Genomic DNA, 12,205 nt, shown 5'->3' on the forward strand with positions numbered 1-12,205 from the left:
AGACAGACAGACTAGACTTTCTGTCTTTCTTTCTGTCTGTCTGTCTGTTTTTCTGTCCGTCTGTCTGTCTGTTTGTCTGTCTTTCTCGTTTGTTTGTCCGGTCTATCTGTCGGTCTGTTCTGTTTGTCTGTCTGTTTGGTCTGTCTGTCTGTTTGTGTGTCTGTCACTCTGTCTGTCTGGTCCGTTCGTCTGTCAATCTGTCTGTCTTGTATGTCTGGTCTGTCTTTTTTTCTGTCTGTCTGTTTTTCCAGTCTGTCTGTCTGTCTTTCTGTCTTTCTCGTTTGCATTCTTGTCAGTCTGTCTGTCTGTCTGGTCTCTCTTGTCTGTTTGGTCTGTCTGTCTGTCTCTCTGTTTTTCTGTCTGTCTGTTTGGTCCATCTGGTCTGTATGTCAATTGTCTGTCTGTCCGGTCTCTCTGTCTGACTGCCTGTCTGTCTTTCTGTCTGGTTTGTATGTCTGGTCTCTCTGGTTTGTTTTGTCTGTCTGTCTGTCTGTCAATCTCTCTCTGTTCTTCTGTCGGTTTGTCTGGTCTGTTAGGTCTCTCTGTCTGGTTTGTCTGTCTGTCTGTGTTTCTGTCTGGCTGGTTTGTCTTTTCGGTCTGGTCTGTTTGGTCTGTCCGTCTGTCTATTCTGTTTGTCTGTCTGATCTGTCTATCTTTCTTTCTGGTCTGTCTGTCTGTCTGTTTCTCTGTCCGTCCGTCTGTCTTGTCTGTCTATCTGGTCTGTTTTGTATGTCTGGTCTGTCTGCTCTGTCTGTCTTGTCTGTCTTTCTGTCTATCTGTCTAGTCTGTTTTGTCAGTCTGGTCCTGTCTGTCTGTTTAGTCTGTCTATCTGGTCTGACTTTCCGTTTGTCTGTCTGTTTGTCTCTCTGGTCTGTTTTGTCTATCTGATCCGGTCTGTCTTTCTGTCTGTCTGTCTGTCTGGCCTATCTGGTCTGTCTTTTTGCCTGTCTGTCTGTCTTGTAGGTCTGGTCTGTCTGTCTTTAAGTCTGTCTGTCTGTTTGTATGTCTGTCTTACTGTCCGTCTGTCTATCTGTCTGTTTGTCTTTCTGACAGTCAGACTGTCTGGTCTGATAGACGGACTGTCTAGTCTGTCCAGACAGACAGACTAGACGGACAGACAGACTAGACTTTCTGTCCTTCTCTCTGTCTTTCAGACAGACAGACTGTCGGTTCGTCTGTCTATCAGTCTGTCAGACAGACACACAGACAGTCTGACAGAGAGACAGACTAGACTAGTCTGTCAGTCTGTCTGGTCAGACAGACAGTCTTTCTCTCTGTCTGTATGTCTGTCTGACAGACTGACAGACCAGACAGACAGATAGACAGTCTGGACTGACAGACTGGACAGATTAACAGAAAGTCTAGTCTGTTTGTCTGTCTATCTGTCTGTTCCACCAGAAAGACAGACCAGACAGACTTTCTAGTCTGTGTGTCAGACAGACAGAAAGACTGTCTGGTCTGTCTGTCTGGTCTGTCTGTCAGTCTGTCAGACAGACAGACAGACAGTATTACAGACAGACAGACTAGACTACTCTGGTCTAGACTGGACTGGTCTGTCTGTCTGTCTGGTCTGGTCTGTTTGTCTGTCAATCTGTCAGACAGACAGATAGACATTCTGACAGACAGACAGACTGTCTGACTAGACAGACGGACAGAACAGACAGACATTCTGTCTGGTCAGACAGACAGACTTTTTCTCTCTTTCTGTCTGTCTACTGTCTTTCTAGTCTGTCTGTCTATCGTTCTGTCTGTCTGACCAGACAGACTGTCTGTATGTCTGTCTGTTCTCTCTGTCTGGTGGACCAGACTGTCTTTCTGACAGACAGACGGACAGTCAGTCAGACTAGACAGACAGACAGATAGACCAGTCTGACAGACAGACAGAAATTCTGTCAGACGGACGAAAGACAGGCAGACAGACAGTTTGTTTGTCTGTCTGTCTAGTTTGTCTGACAGACAGACAGATAGACAGACACACTGACCGTTGTCTGACAGAAGTCTGACAGACAGACAGACAGACTGTGTGACGACCAGACAGATCAGACAGTCTGTCTGTCTTTTGTCTGGTCCATCTGACAGACAGACTGTCTGATCTGTCTGGTCGTCACACAGTCTGTCTGTCTAGTGTGTCTGTCTGTCAGACAAGACAGAAAGAAAGACAGAAGTCTGTCAGACTAGACAGACAGAACAGACAGACAGGTCTGACGAACAGACAGACAGATAGACTGTCTGACATACTGTCTGATGACAGACAGACTTTCTGTCTGTCAGACAGACTGAAAGACAGATGGTCAGTCAGACTAGACAGACAGAACAAACAGACTAGTCTGACAGACGGTCTGTCAGACAGACAACAGACAGACCAGACAGACTGACAGAAAAACAGACATACAGACTAGACAGACAGACAGTCTGTCTGGTCTGTTAGACAGACAGTCTGTCTGGTCTGTTAGACAGACTGGTCTGTCTCTCTGGTCCGTCTGTCTGTCTGTCTATCTATCTGGCCTGTCTGTCTGTCTGTTTGTTTGTCTGTTCGTCTGTCTAGTCTACACCAGACCAGACAGTCTGTCTGTCGGTCTGGTCTGGTGTAGACCAGACAGACAGACAAGACAGACAGACAGTGTGTTTGTCTGTCTGATCTGTCTGTCTGTCAGAGAGACAGAAAGACACACCAGAAAGACTGTCTTTATGCTTTGATCTTCCTTATGCTTTAGATATAAATTGCCACTATCTTTCTTTAGTTTCTTCTGAAAAACCTCAGATAAATGCTGCAATTTCGTAGAATCTTTCGTAGAGTTTTTTGACGTCATTACCCTGCGATAATTACAGATGAAATTCTAGTCCGGACTGAGAATTCTTCGAAGAATTCCAGCGCTAGGATAACTAGGTAGCGCTAAGATCCACCTTTGCGGTTTTGTCAGTTGAAGACAAGTCTAACAACTGGCACGATTGAACTTTCCTGTAGAAGAAAAGCTGTTGTTATTTTAGGATTATTAAGAAAATTTGCCCCAGAAAACTATTCCTTATCCAACCAGTTGACAATTAGTTTCTCCCCAGCAGCACTTTCTTTTCAACAAGCTAGAAACAAACATTGCCACAGAAACACTTCTATTAAACATCTAGTTGGCACATAACTTTTCCCCCGAAAAATTTTCATTAGTCAACTAGCTGATGATGGTAATATTTGACTTTTTTGCATGCTTTTAAGCTGGAAATATAAAGTTTTGAAAGGAAGACTATCCTTAGTCACTTCTATTGGAACTTCCTTTGGTCAGAAATTTTTCAATTTGTGTACTAAATTTTGCGCAACTTTATTTGCACGGTATAAAACGAAGCAGTCCCAAAACAAGAAAAATCAAAGAAAAAGAATTTCACAGCTTGATCAGACCATTTTTAATCATTTTGAAAATAACTGATGTTAAAAAAAAGAAATGATGAAAACGATGACAGAAGTGTCTTTTTATGTTTCCATTGCTTCAAGGTTTTTGCTTCCTTAGCCATGCTTGAGAACCATTGGAACATATCCCCAGATACAGCTAAATTAAGTTCTAATGATCCATCATAAACAAGCGTTTAATGAGAAGCAAACATTTCCTTCTGTTAAAAATGGCGGTTCATTGCAGTCTTGTACAAATAGGATGCATCATAAGCATACGTGTTTTCTAGACAAGACTTAGCGGCTTTCCGTGCAAACTGACAGTAAGAGCACTTACAGGCCAGCTAGTCTTGTAATTAAGTGAAGTCTAGCTGACACTAAAAAACCAACTGTTCTTCCAAAAACTAGGATAAAAATAAGAGCATAGACTGCAAGTAGGAAGAGAGAGAAAAAAAGATAAAAACTTCAAGCTAGAAATAATAAAATTAGTTTGAATAAAAAAAATTACTGAAAACAAATACTGATATTTTAATAATGGTTAACAAAATAAAGCTTTGTAAGAAAAAGCGTCTTCCAATTAATTTGAAAAAATTTACTCAAAACAAATACTGATATTGCGATAGCGTTGAACAAAAAAAAGATTTGACAAAAAAATTTGAACTAGCAAATTTGGTCTGTTGACTTAAAGCTATGTTTCCTCAGGGTCCAGTGAAAACATTGTACCGAATCCCGTGTAGTGTATTTCGCATCCGTGTTTCCACAGATGCAAAACACGCATGCAAATTTTCGGACAAACTTGAAAACTCTATGCAAGGAATAGCTATACTTAGGATTCAGCTTATAATCAGTAGAACTTTAGCTGTGTCGGAAGGAAAACTATGAATTGTGGTGAATAGCAAGCATCTTAATACTGTTTTGCAATTAAACTCTGACAATTTTGTGCCTAAATATCCTGACTGCGTAGAAGTATTTCAACACAATCTCGGTGCAAAATTGCCAGATCGAATACGCCATTTTTTGGATGCGAATGATAAATTCTCGTTTGGTTGCGAAAATTGAACAACTATGTGAAAACATAGCTTAAGAAATACTAAGCGTCCACTTTCAGCTGTAGCTGACCATGGCTGAGCTCTTAGCTACACACCAGAATTTGAAAAGAACAATCCCTCTAGGAGATGCATTCGACTAGACAAACGTAGAAAATGCAAATATTAAGTTATCCAACGGTAACTAGCCCCTCCCATCCCCACCCTCTTTTCCCGATTTGTGTCTTTTTTATATTGCATTTTTGTTCAAATTATGCACCGAAGGCATATAAGGCTTTTTTTATGGAAGGTAAGGTCGTATAAACTTCGGTGGAGCTCATTTAATCGTGAATTAGAATAGCTAGGGTAAAAGTTAAAAGTGATCGGAGGAAACTAGCCCCCCTCCCTTCCGCCTCTTTTTTCCCAAGTGTATCCGATAAAAAATTTTGAGATAGCTATTTTGTTCAAAATAGTTTAAACATCAAATAGCAAAAACTTTGGGTCGACGCAACCCTCCAGAGTCTGGGGCATCATTTCATTAGGAATTGAAATTTCTAGTTGAAAAACCCAAAACGAACATAAATTGAATAAAGAATTATAGGAAAAAAACACACAACACGGATTGCTATGAATGAATAAATAAATCTTAAAACGAGGAAAACTTACATTTAATGTGCAAATCAAGCTTAAAACAAACAAAACTAGACCTATGTTGCCTGAGCAACGTGAAGTGTTGCGGCAACCTTTGTCCGGCTTCACCGAATAAAGTGTTGCTAGAGCAACACTTTGGTTTATTTTTTTGCCATCGATTCACCGCTGAACTTGTAAGTAATAATCGTCTGCTAGGCTACAATCATCTTTAGTGAAGAGGGGTTTGTAACTTTTGCTAGTTAGTGTAGCCTAACCATACTCACTGTAACCTAGAATTAAGTGTTTACGCAACGGGTACAAACGATAACATAAAACAACGAGGCAGTTTCGTAATAATTAATAGAGTGTCATCTATGGTATTTTTATCTTGAAAAGTTTCGGATAGCTTTATAATACCAACTAGATTATATAATATATTGTTCCAAGTCTTGATCCGTCACGATGTCTACGATTGAAAAGGATAAAGTTCAATTTGTTGCAAAGTCAATTTAGTCCCTTCTTTCGATATTCTTTTGTTATTGTTGTTTTGTCAACGCTGGAAAATAGCCTTTGATCATGTGATTACTGATCGCGTTCTTCTTTGAAAATAACGTTTTAAAAGCTTCGATAGGCTGACAACTCCCCTACATGTCTTACCACTGGAACCGACTTGGTCTTATTATCAAGTACAGTGGAAACAAATAATAGGTACACCAAATAGCAAAATTTGCAAACCTCCCCCACTGCCGAACATGATTTTGAGCTAACAGCTGACCTTTCCTTACAAGTCCCCTACATGTCTCACAATTGGCATCGGCTCATTTTTGGTTTCAGTGTGTACGCTACTATTGAAGTTGTCAACCCATTGAAACTTTCAAACTAGTATCTCATGAAGGAATTTTTGTATCAAAAATGAATGACATATACTTTGATCAACTCATCAAAAGCTATCGATTTCCGTCGAAAAAAAATTCTATCTATCTTAGTTCAAAAGTTGATTTTTTGCCGTAAGCCAACTTTCTAACGTCACCACTTAGAAAGGAGCAAAGGATAAGCTCCTATTTCTTTAGCAATGACAAAACTTTTAAAAGTTTAAGATGTACATCTGGTAAGATTTCTGCAGCTCAATCCCAAGTCCGAAATAACAAATGATAAACCCAGCGAAAATCATGGTAGCACTTTCGGACCCGTGGGAAAATGCCGCTTTTTTGCTTCTGTAAATTTTTCTATTTATCATTCAAAGAAGATATATTGGCTGTGGGGCCGGGTAACTGCCGCATATATTTAACACTTGTAGATTTTAGTCTTCACTTGTATCTTCAATTTGAAAGTGGTGCCTGCCTGCTAGAACGGAGCTTCCCACTCGAAAGCAGAAACATGGTTTGATGAAACGAAAGCTTGGCTGCACAACTTCAGATACTCCTCTCTGACATAGGCTACATAACTCCACTTCACTTCGCTCACCATAGGCTCTGGCTCGTGGACAAGCAAAAACTATCGTCTTTGGCCTCAGGCAAAAGTTCTGCGGAGCTTTCTAAAATGTAATGCCATATTCATCAATCCGGCCTGAGGTCCACACTTTTTGCAAAAACCGCACAGTTACCCAAAGTGTTGCTCTCGCAACACAAATCGCTACAAACAAGAGTACGGGGCACTTACAGTTACAGCACTTTTCCAAGGGCAAGTTATTCGAAATTGAAAGTTCTAGTTACCTTTTTAAGAGTCATCAAAAGGTATCGGAGGAAATTAACCCCCCCCCACACACACGCGTTTTTTCCCCTAAAAGAATCTGATCAAAATTTTGACGTAGCCGTTTTGTTGGAAATAGTTCAACTATCAGATGACATAAACTTCGGGGTCAATATAACCCCTTTGAGCCCAGAGGAATTGTAACTGATGTCCCGGAGGCAAATAAAGTTTTTTTGGAAGAGGTTGTCGTATAAACTTTAGAGGGGACTCAAATGTCAAGAAACAGAAAATTCTAATTCCCTTTTTAAATGTCAAAAGTGATCCGATAACATCTAGCCCCCCCCCCCACCAGCCCAGTTTTCCCCAAATGTGTCTCATTGAATTTTTGATATATTTTGTTTTGTCCAAAATAGACCAAAGATCATAACTCTGGGGTTTCAACAGCCCCGAGAACCCGGGGGGCAAGTATTTAAAATTGTGCCCCTGGGGTATATAAGGTTTTTAAGGAAGAGTAAACTTTGTAAGTGGCTCATTCCATTAGAAATTGAAAGTTCTAGTTACCTGTTCAAAAGTCAAAGGGACCAGAGGGCAAATAGTCCCCCTTCCGTCTTTGCCTTAAATTGATCCTATCAGTTTTTTTAGATAGGAGCAAAAGATCAAATAAAAAAAATCTATAGGGTCAACATAACCCCCTCCCCCAAAGTCTGAGGGAAAGTGTTGTATGTTATGCCCGTGGGAGTATAAGGTTTTTATATGAGGATCTTTAAAATAGTTCAAAGATCAGATAAGCCTGGCCCCCACCCCACTAAACTTACTAACGATATTTTATTCCAAAACTTCAGGGAGCTGACCCCTGGCCCTCCCTGCATAGCCCAATCCCCCAACCAAAAAAAAACTTATCAATAATATTTTATTACTGAATATATGAGAAATTGCAATGAAACTAAGTGAGGATTTATCAATAGGCCAACTAGGCCCTGCGGCTTTCACTATCCCCGAAGTTTTGGGGTTACCCCGAAAGATCTTGCAAACAAGTGTTTTGCCGGAGTGGCAAAACGCTTGGGCCCAGAAGCGTCAAAACTTTAAATCTGGCCCTGAGTAAAGCAAAATCTTGAGCGAGTGAGCTTTCAGCAATTAATATCATTATATATCAAATACTCAGTGTAATTTTGTTAGTTTTTGTCAGGAGTGTTAATTTATTTTGAAACAATTTTTTTTTTGAAATAGTTAATTTTGAAAACTTAGAACTTAGGCAATCAAAAACGAACAGAAATTAATAAAAAAAAACTCCGAAAAATAAGGTTTTTAAAGAAAAGTAAAGACTACATTAAACTTATGATCAGAAGAAACCTACAATAACTCAAACTCGAAACTACCAGAAATTACTATTGAAAAAAAAAATTAAACTCAAAAGGAACAGAAATTAAATAAACAATCATAGCAAAAAAAAACAAGTACTAATATAAAAGAATAAATAATTCTTAAAACGACTTAAATTTAAATTGAATATTGAAATTAAACTTAAAAAGAACAAAAATATTTTACTATTAAAATATGAATGAAACCCAAAACGAACATGAATTAAATAAACAATCATATTAAACAAACATTCAATAGGTACTAATATAAATGAATAAGTAAATCTTAAAACGAGTGGAACTTCAGTTGAATATGTAAATCAAGCCTGAAATGAACACAAATCCCTAGAAACAAGAGTCTAGAATTTGCCTCCTTCTCTCACTGTAAATATCTAAAACCTACTGCGTCATTGGCGCTTTACTGAAAATGAATTACATTACAAATATTCTCTTTTGTACTTATTACAACATTGAAAACAAACCTAAAACTTACAGTAAAATTGCATCAGGAACTGATGAGTTTTCAGCTATTAATATCATTTATACATAAATTATTCAGTTTAATTGTATTAGTTCTATCCAAGAATGTTCATGACAAATGTAGCTCCACTACAAACAAGAGTTGGGCTGCTCCCCCCTCTCCAAACTGTTGAAGTCTAAAGCCTTCCGTGTCATTGAAACTTCAATGAAAACGAATTTTCTTACAAACAATTTATTTTTTCCAGTTGTTACAGCATTGAAAATGAAAATAGAATTTACACTTAAATAAAATCTTCAACTAATAATCTTTTGACATTTAACATCATTCTATATCACATATTTAATTTGATTTCATTTGTACTTTCCAAGACTATTCAAGAAACAAATAGTTTTCAGTAAAGTACCAATGACTTAGTAGGTTTCAGAATTTTATAATGAGATAAGGAGAAAAACTCCAAACTCTTGTTTGTGCGGATTTTTGTTCGTTTCAGGGTTGATTTGCATATTCAATTCAAGCCGCACTCGTTTTAAGATTTGTTTATTCGATAATATGTTTCGTTTGCATTGATTGTTTATTTGATATCTTTTCGTTTTGGTTTTCATTTATTCTTCAATTGTAGTTTCTAGTCGTTTTGAGTTTGAGTAATTATAGGTCTCTATTTCTTCGAATCGTAAGTTTAATAGAGCCTTTAAAATTCTTTAAAAATATTTTTTATCTGAATTTTTTTTAATGAATTTATAATAATGTTAACTCACTCCATTAACAGGACTTGGTGGTTTTTTTGTACCTGTCGTGACAATTTTTAACTGCTTAGGGACCAGATGGAATGTTTCAGAAGCTAGAAAAAGGCACAAGAATTGAGCATGGTATCGGGAGGTGATCAGATAACTGATATTCAGCTAGTTCGCTTAGTCACCAGATTTTAGACTCGATGGTACAGCAATATTATCCAAGTTAGATATTCTTCAGGATGTGTGGACTAACGTAAAAGTACAAGTTTTGTCTAATACGGACAAAACTTCAGCAAATATACCTTAGACCTGTGTTTGACATTGTAAAGGTTGAAAATGGGGCTCCAAAAGATTGCAATCAAAATCACCGGTCGCCATGCTGGTTAACGTGCACGCTGTTGACTTTTAACTACGAAGGATCGTGGTTTATCACATAATAATGCCAGTGAATATCCTTAATTAATTAACATTATTACCATCAGTGGGTAGATGATCATTTATGAGCAAAATCAGCTGAATCAACTCTTAGAGTTATATGATGACCATCTGTTTCGAACAGATTGGAAAGCAATATTTACGTCTCAAGTAATATGTTTTTAATGTGCGTGAAGTTTTACGCTCATTTGAGCCCTTTAAGCTTTTGGAGGGTTATTTGGTACGACGGAATTGAAGGATATCGGTTGTGCAATTTGAGCAGTCTGTGACGTGTCTTGGAGGTTAATTGGAGAGCGATTTATGTCTGTGCTAAAACTGTTTATTTTTCTGGAAACCTCACTGACTTTAGATACTACTTTGGTGCAGACTGCTTCGCCTACGGCAGGTACATCACATGTTACTGACTATTGCAATTTTCAGGATTTGACTTTGAAATTTTGAAGGACTCTGTAGCGATTATCTTGATTCAAGTCACTCTGCACTCTGCTTAAACAATGTTAATGCTAGCTTATGAACCAGACATGCAACTTGCAAATAAATGGCTAATAACTTGCCAAGAATGGTAACAATAATGGGTATAATTGAATTTTTTTAAACAGTTTTAATAGTGGAAAAATAGCAATACTGGCCATTGGGCCACCTGGGAAAAGGGAGGGGGTCACATTTAGAAATGTAACTTCCTTCAGTTATTTTTGCTTCCTTTTTTTCTGTGGTATCTTTGGGCGGATTTTAAATTAATAATGACGTAAAGGTACATATGTGTTTGATTCTCTTAGGAACTGAAGGATTGTAGCGAGCATGGCCTCATTGCTAGGTATACAAGTGAACTCCCCGAAGAGCAGCAAATTCTGGTATATGCCGCCTATTTAGAATCCTTGACTACGATTCCTCTAGAGGAGAAAAATGGACTCTTGGAACTTGGTTAACGATGTGGACTAGATGTGAAGAATATTGCTGTTTTAGTAGCACATAGTACAAGGTAATTTTTTGCATCATAGATATTTACAGTGCAAGCAATATTTAATGAGCTTTGGAAATGATTTCAAAACGGGGCTCAGGTGAAGGGGGGGGGGGCTAAGTCTTTTTTTGAAAGCATACTACGAATCATCGTATTGTCAGAGGCGATGAATATTGAGATAGTGCAAGGCATATCTGATGTAATAATGCTTTTTAGTTTCCGAAGCTTTAAAATGAGGAAGGAGGAGTAGAATAATTAATTCTTTTAGGAACGAACCGTTAAAAAACGTATCAGTACAGGCGCAGAAAATTACTGATCTGGTAGATTGTAAAACGTAATTTTCTTTTTATTATGAAAACATGTTATGCTCTCAATTTTTCGAGCTTGTAAAATTTTCAAGGCTAGGAGAGGAAATTATTATTTTTTTTTCGTTTTTTACATAAAATGCTGCTGAAAACTAAGCATTTTATTGCTAGAGATGAAAAAAATACTTCTCTAGCATAAAGTACAAGTTTTTAACATTGGCAAGGCCGCATCCAGGAGGTTGGCTTGGGGATTCAGATTCCCACCCCTGCATTGTTTGCCTGATTCATAAAAACATAACAAAATGCATAAGAAAATTGATGTGTTTTTAGAAGTTTTATCTTTGTAGACCTCCCCCTCCCCTCCGAAAAAAAATCATGGATATTACCCTGATCATTGGGATCGATTATAGAGTGGTTTTGTAATTCAAGATTTTTCAAATTTGTAAAGCCCCCCGGGCAGTGAAAACGGAATCAGATTGTTTGGATGGTTATTTTGGCTGTTCTTTGGTTGTTTGTTTGGAATATACAGTGAAGATTAAATTCGATTGCTTGGAATGTTTTGTTTTTTTATAGTTGCTCGGTTTTGTTGGTTTTTTGGAATGAAGAGTGGAAATGAAATCTGATAGCTTGAAATGGTTGTTTTGGATTGTTATAATGTTTAGTTGGTTGTTAAGAATGGACAGTGAAAATGAAAAATGATAGTTTGGAATGGTTGATTTGAATTGTTGTTTGGTTATTGTGTCGGGTTGTTTATTTGGAATGGACAGTGAAAATGATGTTAAAAAAAAAGCCGTTCTGGGTCAATCATAGGTCTATTTGTATCCGAAAACCGCAATTTTCAAAGCTTTTCTTAAGATTGCTTTAGAATTACGAAGTTTTAAGATCAGTTCAAAATTTTTTCAGTATTGCCACGTTTGACCTTGAAAATGAAAGAGTAAATCTAATCAATAAAGGTAGATAGTTCGTTATTCAAATATTAGCGACTTGATGATTCTCAGAAACAACTATCACCTTCCAAAAAAAGTTACAGCTTTTTGAGCTGTTTGGCACAACACGTCTACAGTTATATTTGTCTAGTTTCACCAATATTTTTTTATTATTATTATTAATTCGTATGTATCTTTTACTGAAACTACATTGCTGAATATGGAATTCTTAAATAAGAAATATCTTAAAATCACTCTTCCCCTGTAGATTTTAAATTGCACCCATGTTTT

Source organism: Artemia franciscana, unplaced genomic scaffold (assembly GCF_032884065.1).
Source record: "Artemia franciscana unplaced genomic scaffold, ASM3288406v1 Scaffold_1091, whole genome shotgun sequence".
In the NCBI taxonomy this organism is placed as follows: domain Eukaryota; kingdom Metazoa; phylum Arthropoda; class Branchiopoda; order Anostraca; family Artemiidae; genus Artemia; species Artemia franciscana.